This window comes from Pinus tabuliformis, chromosome 5_1 (assembly GCF_031772625.1).
Source record: "Pinus tabuliformis cultivar Carrire ecotype Pingquan chromosome 5_1, CPIR1, whole genome shotgun sequence".
Taxonomy (NCBI): domain Eukaryota; kingdom Viridiplantae; phylum Streptophyta; class Pinopsida; order Pinales; family Pinaceae; genus Pinus; species Pinus tabuliformis.
Window position 1 is genome coordinate 60,233,848 of NC_142305.1, and position 12,524 is coordinate 60,246,371.

The 12,524-nt window shown below is 33.9% G+C and overlaps 1 pseudogene across 1 annotated transcript; it reads left to right on the forward strand.

The window, feature by feature from the left end:
* The first annotated feature begins 361 nt into the window (after window positions 1–361).
* Window positions 362–3,274, forward strand: LOC149163448 (uncharacterized; annotated as a pseudogene). The gene is made up of 5 exons (XR_016260171.1): window positions 362–641; window positions 795–844; window positions 1,050–1,196; window positions 1,387–1,491; window positions 2,367–3,274. The product of XR_016260171.1 is annotated as an uncharacterized LOC149163448 (transcript).
* The last annotated feature ends 9,250 nt before the right edge of the window (window positions 3,275–12,524 follow it).

Below are 12,524 nucleotides of genomic sequence, written 5' to 3' on the forward strand. Positions count from 1 at the left end.
AATTAAATATGTAGGAGAGATATAGCGATCCCATTATAATGGGTGAATGGACAAAATAATTAAAACAATTAAATGTATGGTTTTGAAAACCTAATTGATGTAAGATGGAGCCTAATTCAGGATGGACACAAACAATTAAAACAACTAAATACAAATCTTGAAAAAATAAATATTATAGTAGCCTTGAAAACCTAAACTATCTAAGATTGGGCTTCATGCACGCTCAATTCCAAAGATGTTCAATTGGCATGGAAATTGTGGTTGAATAGAGTGCCAACTTTGAGTTCTGGTAAAGTATATATATAAGTGTGTTTGTATGTTTCATACAAATGTGTATTGTTTCAACTTCTGATTTTTGATAATGGCTAAGATATTGGGTATGGTTTTGTACTTTTTGTGGATCTTTATTTTCATTCAACTTTGCAAATGTGAAGTTTTGGGTTCAGAAAAGCAATGGAAAGGCATGTTAGGTCCTCAGAAAATGAATATGAATAGTCCAGATTTCTTTCATCTTTATAAGGGTGATCAGAAAATGAATATGAATAGTCCAGGTTTCTTTCATCTTTATAAAGGTGATATGCACATAAATGTTACTAACTGGGGAGCTACACTTGTTTCTTTAACTCTTCCAGATATTAGAGGTAAAACATCTGGTTAAACATATTAATGTTTGCCGGTAGATGTATCTTCTTAGACATATCAACATCTTTAACCGTTTTCAATATTGTCATCTCATTAAACATGTGTGCATTTAGATGTGTATCGTTAAACATAGTAATGTTTAATGTGTGCAGGTCATATAGCAGATGTGGCCCTTGGATATGACTCTCTAGCTTCATACATGGTATGAGGTCAACTATGTCTATGTATTTGCATTTCTATATGGTGATAGTAGGAATATTTTCATCATAAATATCACAGTAATGCCAACCAGATGGGCATGGCCTAGATCTCTAGTTTCAAATGAAATTTGTTTTATATAGATTACAATGCGGAATATGGTGGAGTCTCTGGTGATGATATGGGATTGGGATTGGTTATTAATGCAGAAGATGAGCCCCAACCGGCCTTATCTTGGTGCCATGATCTTGGTGCCATCATGGGTCGTGTATCCAACAGAATCAAGAATGCACAATTTACCCTAAATGGGAAAACCTACCATTTGCCCAAGAACGATGGCAATAACACTCTCCATGGTGAATGAATGTCTGGGTGCCTTCCTCTTTTTGCAGCTCTGCATTTATGTCGCTAACCAAAGGCCTGTAACAAAATATTGCATCTATGTGGATAACTAAAAGTCTATAACAAAAGTGTAAAAGTATGTGAACAGATAATGATGGATTGCATACTGATGACAGAGTGGTGGTATGGTATGTGTGAACACAGGAGGGTTGAGAGGCTTCGACAATGTGCTATGGAAAGTGCAAAAGTATAGAGGAGGGAGGAAGCCATCTATTCAGTTCACTTACCACAGTGTGGACGGCGAACAAGGTGAGCCATCTAGATTTAATGTGGATTCAGAATATGGGTGGGAGGCCTAATTCTCATCTCATTCTTGTTGTTATTGTACAGAAGTATTTAAATTTAAACATCTTGACATTTTCCATTTTACTCATAAAAAATATTAACCATTATGCTGATGCATATATAACCTGCAAATTAAGCTATTGACTTCCATTAACATGCATGCAGCGTTCATTTAGAAAAATAATAAGCAATGTTTTGGAATAGTTGCTGATCTCATCTAATCCCATCCCATCCCATGTAGAAGCCAAGCCTGCATTTCTACAGATTTTAAAATCCCATCTCCTTGGATGGGGTTTGGTTGAAATAGGGGATTGTGGGTTTCCAAGTTGAAAATACTGGTAGGTGCTAAAGTGAAGTGATGGGAGATTTTGAAGCATGGAATGAACTTGATGGGAATTGCAGACCTACTAGTACTAACTGCCTGCCTTGAGGGGAATTACAGACCTATTAACTGCCCTGATAATTAGGAGGGAAATTGCAGACCTATCAACTGCCCTGATAACTACGAGAGATGCTGGTGAACTTGTTGTTTCTTCCATTAATGATTTGATGGATGGAAAATCACAATTCTGAAAACTGCAATTTTACCAATGAAATGGAAATGGATTTGTAGACCCTGTTTTCATTGGAAAAGCTCCTCACTGCAATTTCAATAATCAAAGAATTGTAATTCAGCCCAGCCATCACAATTCCGACCAGAAAACTCACCTAAAAGAACGGGATATTTGCTCCTTAATTATTGATTATCAATATTGTTGACAGATAAGCATATTGGGGATGTAGCAGCTAATAGTAAATCTTTGTTTGCTGTTATTTAAAATAAAAATAGTGTCATGCAGGTTTTCCTGGTGACCTGGATGTATCAGTGACTTATACAATAAGTGGAGACATGGAGCTGAGACTTGATTATGAGGCAATACCGAGGAACAAAGCTACGCCTGTGAGCTTAACCACTCATGCTTACTGGAACCTTGCAGGGCATAACAGCAGTAGGGATATACTGGACAATGCTGTCAAAATATGGGCTTCACATTATACTCCCACAGATGATCATCTGATTCCAACAGGCCAGATATTGCCTGTGAAGGGAACTCCGTTGGACCTCAGGAAAGAGACGATTGTTGGCACCAGAATTAATAAAGTGAAGAGTAGGCAGAGGCCCCCTGGGTTCGATAACAATTATGTTCTGGACGGACCCAAGTTGAAGAATGGGCTGAGGATTGCTGCGAGGATGAAGGATCCTTGGAGTCGCAGGGTGATGGAGGTGTGGTCCACTGCTCCAGCGATGCAGTTCTATACCAGTAATAATCTCAAACACACTGTGGGCAAAGGGGGCTTCCTGCACAAGCCACACACAGCACTGTGCTTCGAGACTCAGGGTTTCCCCAATGCAGTGAATCAGCCTAATTTCCCCTCTGTCATTCAACCCGGCCACATCTACAGGCAAACCATGCTCTACAGGTTCTCACTGGATAAAGCTCCCATATGACATCTAAATTTTAGTCCAGCAATAATGCTCCACAAGTTCTCACTGCTCACTGGATAAATAGATTCTTGTGTTTAATGGGCACCCTATTTCCATTGTAAACCCAGCAAGCAATAAGAGAATTCCACCAATAATTTCCTATTTCCAGCAATAAGAGAATTCTCAGAGGATCTGTATTTTTTATTGTAAGTCCAGCAATAAGAGAACAGAACAAATAATGCTCTAAAAGTTCTCAGTGGATAAATAGATTCGTGTGTTTATTATTTCCTTTGAAGTCCAGCAACAATACAGAGAATTCTCAGACAGAGAATCAATATCTGTATATGTCTGCCTCTGTGCACTTCCAGGACATTGGTTTTTATTTGACGGGGAATTTGGTTTTGTGTTTGGCCTGTGTGTTTGGAAGTATAAAATGAAGTGAAAATAAGAGAAAATCATGAAAATGAAGTATGTCTGCCTCTGCGCTTTCTCGTTAAATGTGTGTATATTCCATTTGACCGGGAATAAATTGGTTTTCATTTGGCTCTTACCATCGGTGTTACATGTTTTTTTTTTCCAATTATATATTTTAGTTTTAGTTAGAAATATTATTGCACCTAAAATCATGATATTTTTTTCCAGGTCTAAAAATCTATCATAGTTATGACGTTGTTTAATAAAATTTACTGTATTAAATATGATATAAATAATTTTAAGGGTGTGAGAATTTCGTTGTTTTTTTTTCCTTTATCTTCTCAGTGATTTTGAGTTTTATATATATATATTTGTTTTAAAAAATAATTTCATTTATTTAAGATTATGATTTCGATCCAATTTCAGTTTTTAATTACTATTTATTATAATATTATTTATATATTTGAATATTGTGGTCATTTTATTTTAGCCACAATGATTTGGTGAACAATAGGTTCAAGTCTTGGAGACATGTTGTTATTGCTCTGTATGTGGCATTTATGAAATAGTTGTACGTGAAGTCTAAAATGGAGTTTTAGACGGAATACAACAATACAATTTCTAGCGATATTGTGATTTCTTGTTGCTTAAAATGCACTTTCGAATGCATAAATGGATTCACACCCTAAAAAGCCCATGAGACACTCAAACCACTGTGATTTCTTGTTGCTTAAAATGCTCTTTTGAATGCTTAAACAGATTCAACACTCTAAAAAACCCATGAGACACTCAAACTTTCCAGATTAAGCTACTTAAACTTATGATTCTTAAAAATCCTTACGGGTTTTTGGAAAAAATGACAAAAAATAGTGCCCCCCAAAAAAGGTCATTTCATCTATTAGTTAGACTAGGTACCTTGTGTAATAGTGACAACCAATCTTTCAAAGCTACCAAGTCTCTAGGAATTCGATAAAATAAAGAGTCAAAATCATTGCAATTTAGTAAGCTAGGGAGCCGTCAAAAGTAGTTAAACTTACTAAACATATGTTTTATATTATTAAATCTATGCAAGTTCAAAAGTAGTGTTATCTTCAATCTTCATTTTATCATAAAAATTTTAATTTAGTTAGTCTATTAACGAGTTCATTGTGTACGTTGTTAGCATTGATATGAATCTTCACTATACTTGTTTGTTTTAAGCTAAAAAAGTTAAAAAAATCATCTTCATCAACTACATTAATATTGATAAGGCCTTTGTGACATTTCCACCTCTTATTAATGATCCCATTATCTTTCTTATTACCAACATTAGGGTTAAATATCATATGCTTATAAACTTTTCACATAATCTATATTATTAATACAATCGATTTTTCTCATATGTCTGTATAGTTAATCTAAACCTTAGAATCTCTAGCTCAATCTTTTTCCAACTTATAATAGCTACTATTCATATTAGAAGATACAAAACTAACCATGACTCAACTTCATAGATTTGTGCTTATATTTTACAATCATGGCTTTAGTTTCTATTGAAGAACACCATGCTTCAATCAAGAGAATGGACTCAAGAGCATTTCCTCTTCTAGATTTATTTAATTATAATCTAATTCCATTGCAAACCCAAACTTCACAAGTTGGGATAATTAAAATGTTGAAAATGAATTTTTTTCCTTATCCTAGTTCCAAACCTCAACATTCCTACATTTGTTTCCAATACCAAAGTAAGCATTCAAACCACAAATCATCATCTTCTTCATGCTATGGTTTTAATTTAAATTTAATGCCCAAGTATATGTAGGTGCAATCACCATAAAAATAAAATTGAAAATGAGTTAATTTTTAGAATTTTTTATCCTTCTCTTAGTTTACCAATATTAATGGTAAGCTCACCATTTTTCCAAAAATCTTGAAGAACATTAAGTTGCTTGTAAATATCACCAATATTTATTTGCGCGTCGAAGCTAAATGGATTATAAATGTAGCTTGAAGAGATTTTGAAGAAGGGGTATGTACATCCAAGTGTGTCACTTTGGTGAGCCTCAATGCATTTTTTCAGAAATAAAGATGAAACATTAAGGTTGTGCAATGATTTCAGACAACTGAATAATGTGTTAGAGTCAGTATTTGCATATTGCCATCAGTGATCAAAACTCATCTTTTATATCATACTAGTGTCCCATGTTGAAATTTTTTCGTTCCACCTAGGTCATCGTGTAAAAATTTACTCACTGATGGTAGCCCAAGTTGAAACCCCATCCCCTCTCAAAAATTTATATTTGCTGGACCACCTTCATGTGTCTTGTTGAGCATACATTGACTATAAAAGCTCATTTCATCATGGTTTGTGTTAGTCAAGTCCACCTGAAGTCCAATCATTCAAGGTACCATTAGGTCACTAGGTTTTATTTTCCAAGGTCCAATAAAACACCATTTCACTGCATAAGGCCAACAAAGTATGAGAGTGAAGCAAATAATATCCCTTTTTCAGTCAAACAAGGGTTTACAAGCATGTAACCATGGTTGCTAAAGTTCCAATTTTGATTTTAAGTAAGAATTTCATTCCATTTTGTAATTTTATTTCAAAAAAGAGAGATGTAATAATTTTTATTTATTTATGTAATTTTATGTTTATGTAATAAGTCACTATTCTTAGCTGTTTACTCAAACTCCATTGCCAATATCATCCAAACTAAAGTAAAAAGTGAAGATTGCCAAAACTTCAGCATCATCCACCTGCAAAGGAAAAAGTCGGAGAGAAAATTAGCAAAGAGGACAAAAAGAGGTCAAATGAAACATTAGAAAGTGTGTTTGAAAAGCAAAAGATCAAATTCACTCACCTATAAAGGACTTCTTGGCTTCAAAATCAGCTTCATTTGCCTTCTAACAGTCATTGAGAAAACCCCAAGAGAGCCCTTTCACAGTTCTGGGCAAAATCAGCAGAAACAGGGCAGGTGTTGCATGTTTCCTTCTGGTGCTGCATGTTCTCTTCTGGCGCTATGTGTTTCCTTAAGGCGCTGCGCATTCCCTTAAGGCATTGCGCATTTGCTCGAGGCGCTGCGTGTTTGTCCAACAACACTCCAGTCACCTCCTCAGCTCCTCCAAAGCCCTTTCAACCTCAAAACAAGTAAGTACTAGCTAAGGGATGTGCTTATCCTCCTCCTCAAGTCAATTCCTAAGTGTTTGAAAGGTTTTATTGAAGATTTGGTTTAATTGTTATATCTAAACCCTAGATCTCCCCCAAAAACTACCTTCCACTCTCATTCCCTTTTATACATTTCCCTCCATCCTCCTCCCCTTTCCCTAAACCTTTTTATCCCAGATACCCTCTAACCCTTTGTCCTAAAACCCTAAGTCCTAGGTGATACAACTACCTAGGCTCCCAAACCCCCTATATTGCAAACAAATTTCCCCATCCCCAAACTATCATACTACTACCCTATATCCCTCTCCAATACAAATATCCCTTCACCCATCATCTTCATATTTACCCTTCCCCATTTACTATTCCCTAAAAACTGCATTCCCCCTACCTTACACCTCCCTAGGGTTTGATACTAAACACCATGGTAGAGGAGGAATACAGACCACATAGTGAGGAAGAGGAAATAGATAGGGAAGAAGACAGGGAACAGAGGAGGCCACACAAGGAGGCTAGATACATATTACATTTGACCAGGAATAAATTGGTTTTCATTTGGCTCTTACCATTGGTGTTACATGTTTTTTTTTCCAATTATATATTTTAGTTTTAGTTAGAAATATTATTGCACCTAAAATTATGATATTTTTTTTCCAGGTGTAAAAATCTATCATAGTTATGATGTTGTTTAATAAAATTTATTGTATTAAATATGATATAAATAATTTTAAGGGTGTGAGAATTTCGTTGTTTTTTGAGAATTTCGTTGTTTTTTTTTTCCTTCTCAGTGATTTTGAGTTTTGTATATATATATTTGTTTTAAAAAATAATTTCATTTATTTAAGATTATGATTTCGATCAAATTTCAATTTTTAATTACTATTTATTATAATATTATTTATATATTTGAATGTTGTGGTCATTTTATCTTAGCCACAATGATTTGGTGAACAATAGGTTCAAGTCTTGGAGACATGTTGTTATTGTTCTGTATGTGGCATTTATGAAATAGTTGTAAGTGAAGTCTAAAATGGATTTTTAGACGGAATACAACAATACAATTTCTAGCAATATTGTGATTTCTTGTTGCTTAAAATGCACTTTCGAATGCATAAATGGATTCAACACCCTAAAAAACCCATGAGACACTCAAACTACTGTGATTTCTTGTTGCTTAAAATGCACTTTTGAATGCATAAACAGATTCAACACTCTAAAAAACCCATGAGACACTCAAACTTTGCAGATTAAGCTACTTAAACTTATGATTCTTAAAAATCCTTACGGGATTTCGGAAAAAATGACAAAGAAAAGTGCCCCCAAAAAAAGGTCAGTTCATCTATTAGTTAGACTAGGTACCTTGTGTAATAGTGACAACCAATCTTTCAAAGCTACCAAGTCTCTAGGAATTCGATAAAATAAAGAGTCAAAATCATTGCAATTTAGTAAGCTAGGGAGCCCTCAAGAGTAGTTAAACTTACTAAACATATGTTTTATATTATTAAATCTATGCAAGTTCAAAAGTAGTGTTATCTTCAATCTTCATTTTATCATAAAAATTTTAATTTAGTTAGTCTATTAACGAGTTCATTGTGTACGTTGTTAGCATTGATATGAATCTTCACTATACTTGTTTGTTTTAAGCTAAAAATGTTTAAAAAATCATCTTCATCAACTACATTAATATTGATCAGGTCTTTGTGACATTTCCACTTCTTATTAATGATCCCATTATCTTTCTTATTACCAACATTAGGGTTAAATATCATATGCTTATAAACTTTTGACATAACCTATATTATTAATACAATCGATTTTTCTCATATGTATGTATAGTTAATCTAAACCTTAGAATCTCTAGCTCAATCTTTTTCCAATTTATAATAGCTACTATTCATATTAGAAGATACAAAACTAACCATGACTCAACTTCATAGATTTATGCTTATATTTTACAATCATGGCTTTAGTTTCTATTGAAGAACACCATGCCTCAATCAAGAGAATGGACTCAAGAGCATTTCCTTTTCTAGATTTATTTAATTATAATCTAATTCCTTTGCAAACCCAAACTTCACAAGTTGGGATAATTAAAATGTTGAAAATGAATTTTTTTCCTTATCCTAGTTCCAAACCTCAACATTCCTACATTTGTTTCCAATACCAAAGAAAGTGTTCAAACCACAAATCATCATCTTCTTCATGCTATGGTTTTAATTTAAATTTAATGCCCAAGTATATGTAGGTGCAATCACCATAAAAATAAAATTGAAAATGAGTTAATTTTTAGAATTTTTATCCTTCTCTTAGTTTATCAATATTAATGGTAAGCTCACCATTTTTCCAAAAATCTTGAAGAACATTAAGTTGCTTGTAAATATCACCAATATTTATTTGCGCGTCGAAGCTAAATGGATTATAAATGTAGCTTGAAGAGATTTTGAAGAAGGGGTATGTACATCCAAGTGTGTCACTTTGGGGAGCCTCGATGCATTTTTTTAGAAATAAAGATGAAACATTAAGGTTGTGTAATGATTTCAGACAACTGAATAACGTGTTAGAGTCAGTATTTGCATACTGCCATTAGTGATCAAAACTTCTCTTTTATATCATACTAGTGTCCCATGTTGAAATTTTTTCATTCCACCTAGGTCATCGTGTAAAAATTTACTCACTGATGGTAGCCCAAGTTGAAACCCCATCCCCTCTCAAAAATTTATATTTGTTGGCCCACCTTCATGTGTCTTGTTGAGCATACATTGACTATAAAAGCTCATTTCATCATGGTTTGTGTTAGTCAAGTCCACCTGAAGTCCAATCATTCAAGGTCCCATTAGGTCACTAAGTTTTATTTTCCAAGGTCCAATAAAACACCATTTCATTGCATAAGGCCAACAAAGTATGAGAGTGAAGCAAATAATATCCCTTTGTAGTCAAACAATGGTTTACAAGCATGTAACCATGGTTGCTAAAGTTCCAATTTTGATTTTAAGTAAGAATTTCATTCCATTTTGTAATTTTATTTCAAAAAAGAGAGATGTAATAATTTTTATTTATTTATGTAATTTTATGTTTATGTAGTAAGTCACTATTCTTAGCTCTTTACTCAAACTCCATTGCCAATATCATCCAAACTAAAGTAAAAAGTGAAGATTGCCAAAACTTCAGCATCATCCACCTGCAAAGGAAAAAGTCAGAAAGAAAATTAGCAAAGAGGACAAAAAGAGGTCAAATGAAACATTAGAAAGTGGGTTTGAAAAGCAAAATATCGAATTCACTCACCTATAAAGGACTTCTTGGCTTCAAAATCAGCTTCATTTGCCTCCTAACAGTCATTGAGAAAACCCCAAGAGAGCCCTTTCACAGTTCTAGGCAAAATCAGCAGAAACAGGGCAGGTGTTGCATGTTTTCTTCTGGCGCTGCATGTTCTCTTCTGGCACTGCGTGTTTCCTTAAGGCGTTGCGCATTCCCTTAAGGCGTTGTGCGTTTTCCTGAGGCGCTGTGTGTTTGTCCAACAATGCTCCAGTCACCTCCTATAAATCTCTTTCAACCTCAAAACAAGTAAGTACTAGCTAAGGGATGTGCTTATCCTCCTCCTCAAGTAAATTCCTAAGTGTTTGAAAGGTTTTATTGAAGATTTGGTTTAATTGTTATATCTAAACTCTAGATCTCCCCCAAAAACTACCTTCCACTCTCATTCCCTTTTATACATTTCCCTCTATCCTCCTCCCCTTTCCCTAAACCTTTTTATCCGAGATACCCTCTAACCCTTTGTCCTAAAACCCTAAGTCCTAGGTGATACAACTACCTAGGCTGCCAAACCCCCTATATTGAAAGCAAATTTCCCCCATCCCCAAACTATCATACTACTACCCTATATCCCTCTCTAATACAAATATCCCTTCACCCATCATCTTCATCTTTACCCTTCCCCATTTACTATTCCCTAAAAACTGCTTTCCCCTACCTTAAACCTCCCTAGGGTTTGATACTAAACACCATGGCAGAGGAGGAATATAGAGTACATAGTGAGGAAGAGGAAATAGATAGGGAAGAAGACAGGGAACAGAGGAGGCCATACAAAGGAGGCTAGATACATAGGTTTCACGAAACTCTTAGCATCCCCTATGACTGTGACATCCTTCAAATGGCTAGGTTGTTATGATTTCTGTGAGCAAGTTTAGGCAGTCCAACATCATCTTGAGTTGACTAGGCTCTTCATTTCTAAACTTCAAGACAACCAAGTCACTCTAGCAGGTATAACTTTCACTTTATCTACTACCACTATATCAGCTGCCACCGGAATTCCATATGTTGGGGAGAAATGGTTTAAATAGGGTGATTTGGAGAGGCATTATTATGAGCCTCACATGAAACCAAGGTATAGAAATGAAAGAAGGGGCTATTTTCCTTTTTCACACCTCCTTGAAAGATATTCCCCAATGATGAAGATTATTATGAAATATTTCTCATGTGAAGGTAGATTTTCCAGGGTCTATTCTTATCGTATCCGACTTTTAATGCATTTCACTAGGTAAAAATGCTCAATATACCCTACTATCTTTTCCGGAGTGTTGAGAAGATGGCCTACATTTCCCAAAAGAGGGAGTACAAAGATCAAATGAAGAGCCTATTTCATAATTCCCTCATTAAAATCATGGTCCTTTACAATCTCAAGGAACTCAACATTGCATGGAGTACCTTCATAGCTAATCCCATATTCACTCATGCATCTACTCAAAATGTTCAAAACATCCCTTCATCATCTCATCCATCCACTGCCATTCCTCCAGCTCAGCCCATATATCATTCATCCTCATCTCATGATTCAGCCTCACCATCACCTTCATCATCACCTTCATCATCACCATTTCATTTGGTTATTAGCATTTGGGCCTCACCATCACCTTCATCATCACCATTTCATTTGGTTATTAGCATTTGGTGATTAGATTTTTCTTAAATTATATATTTTGAATTCCTGTCCCTTCCAGTTAACATCACAAATATAAAATCAAGTGAAAGAAAATCAAGACATTTGCATTGTAATTATGATGCCTTTTATTTATCTATATTATATAATAAATATTGTAATTATGATGCTATTTTTTTTTTTGGGGCAATATTGTAATTATGATGTTGTTTATTTCTTTTTAATGGCCATAAGTTTATTTGATTAAAATACAAATAATTTAATGCGCCAGAATTGGGTTGGTTTTCAAATAACGAAAGAGATCATTTGTGTTTTTCTAATTTTTAGATGGAAGTAATTTGTATTTTTTATTATTATTATTAAGAGTAAAGCAAGTTAAATGGAAGTAAGGTTATTTTTAATTATTTATTTTTTAATCACAAATTTATAGTAGATACTACTTATATTAGAAGATATTGAGATAATTATAGCTAAATTTTATACATTTAGATTTATATTTTAAATTATGGATTTAGTTTTTATTAAAGAACATCAAGAGAATGAACTTAAAAGTATTCATTTTATTTTAAAATTATGTTAAATAAAATATTTTTCAATTATACTACATTTTCATTGCAAACGTAAACTTCACTTGATAAGACAAAAAAAAAAATTGTTGCAGATGATTCTACCTTTATTGGAAATTCAACATTCCTAAATTTATTTTGAACCTCAACATTCCTAAGCTTGTTTTCAATACCAAGGCAAACATACAAAACATAGATGGTTCTCTTCTTGATATTATGGTTTTAATTTAAATTAAAATTGGAATTGATCCATGTAGGTATATTAATTATCATTAAAAAAAAATGAGAATAAGTTATTTTTTAGAATTTATTATCTTTATTTTGGCTTTATCAATATTAATAGAAAACTCACCACTTTATTTTAGTAATGTTTATTCATTTTGAAGTTTTTGGTGGTTTTGTTCAAATCTTTGACCATTATTGTTTAAAATGTGTTTGTCACTATATAGGGATTCAACACTAAACATTTGTGGCACT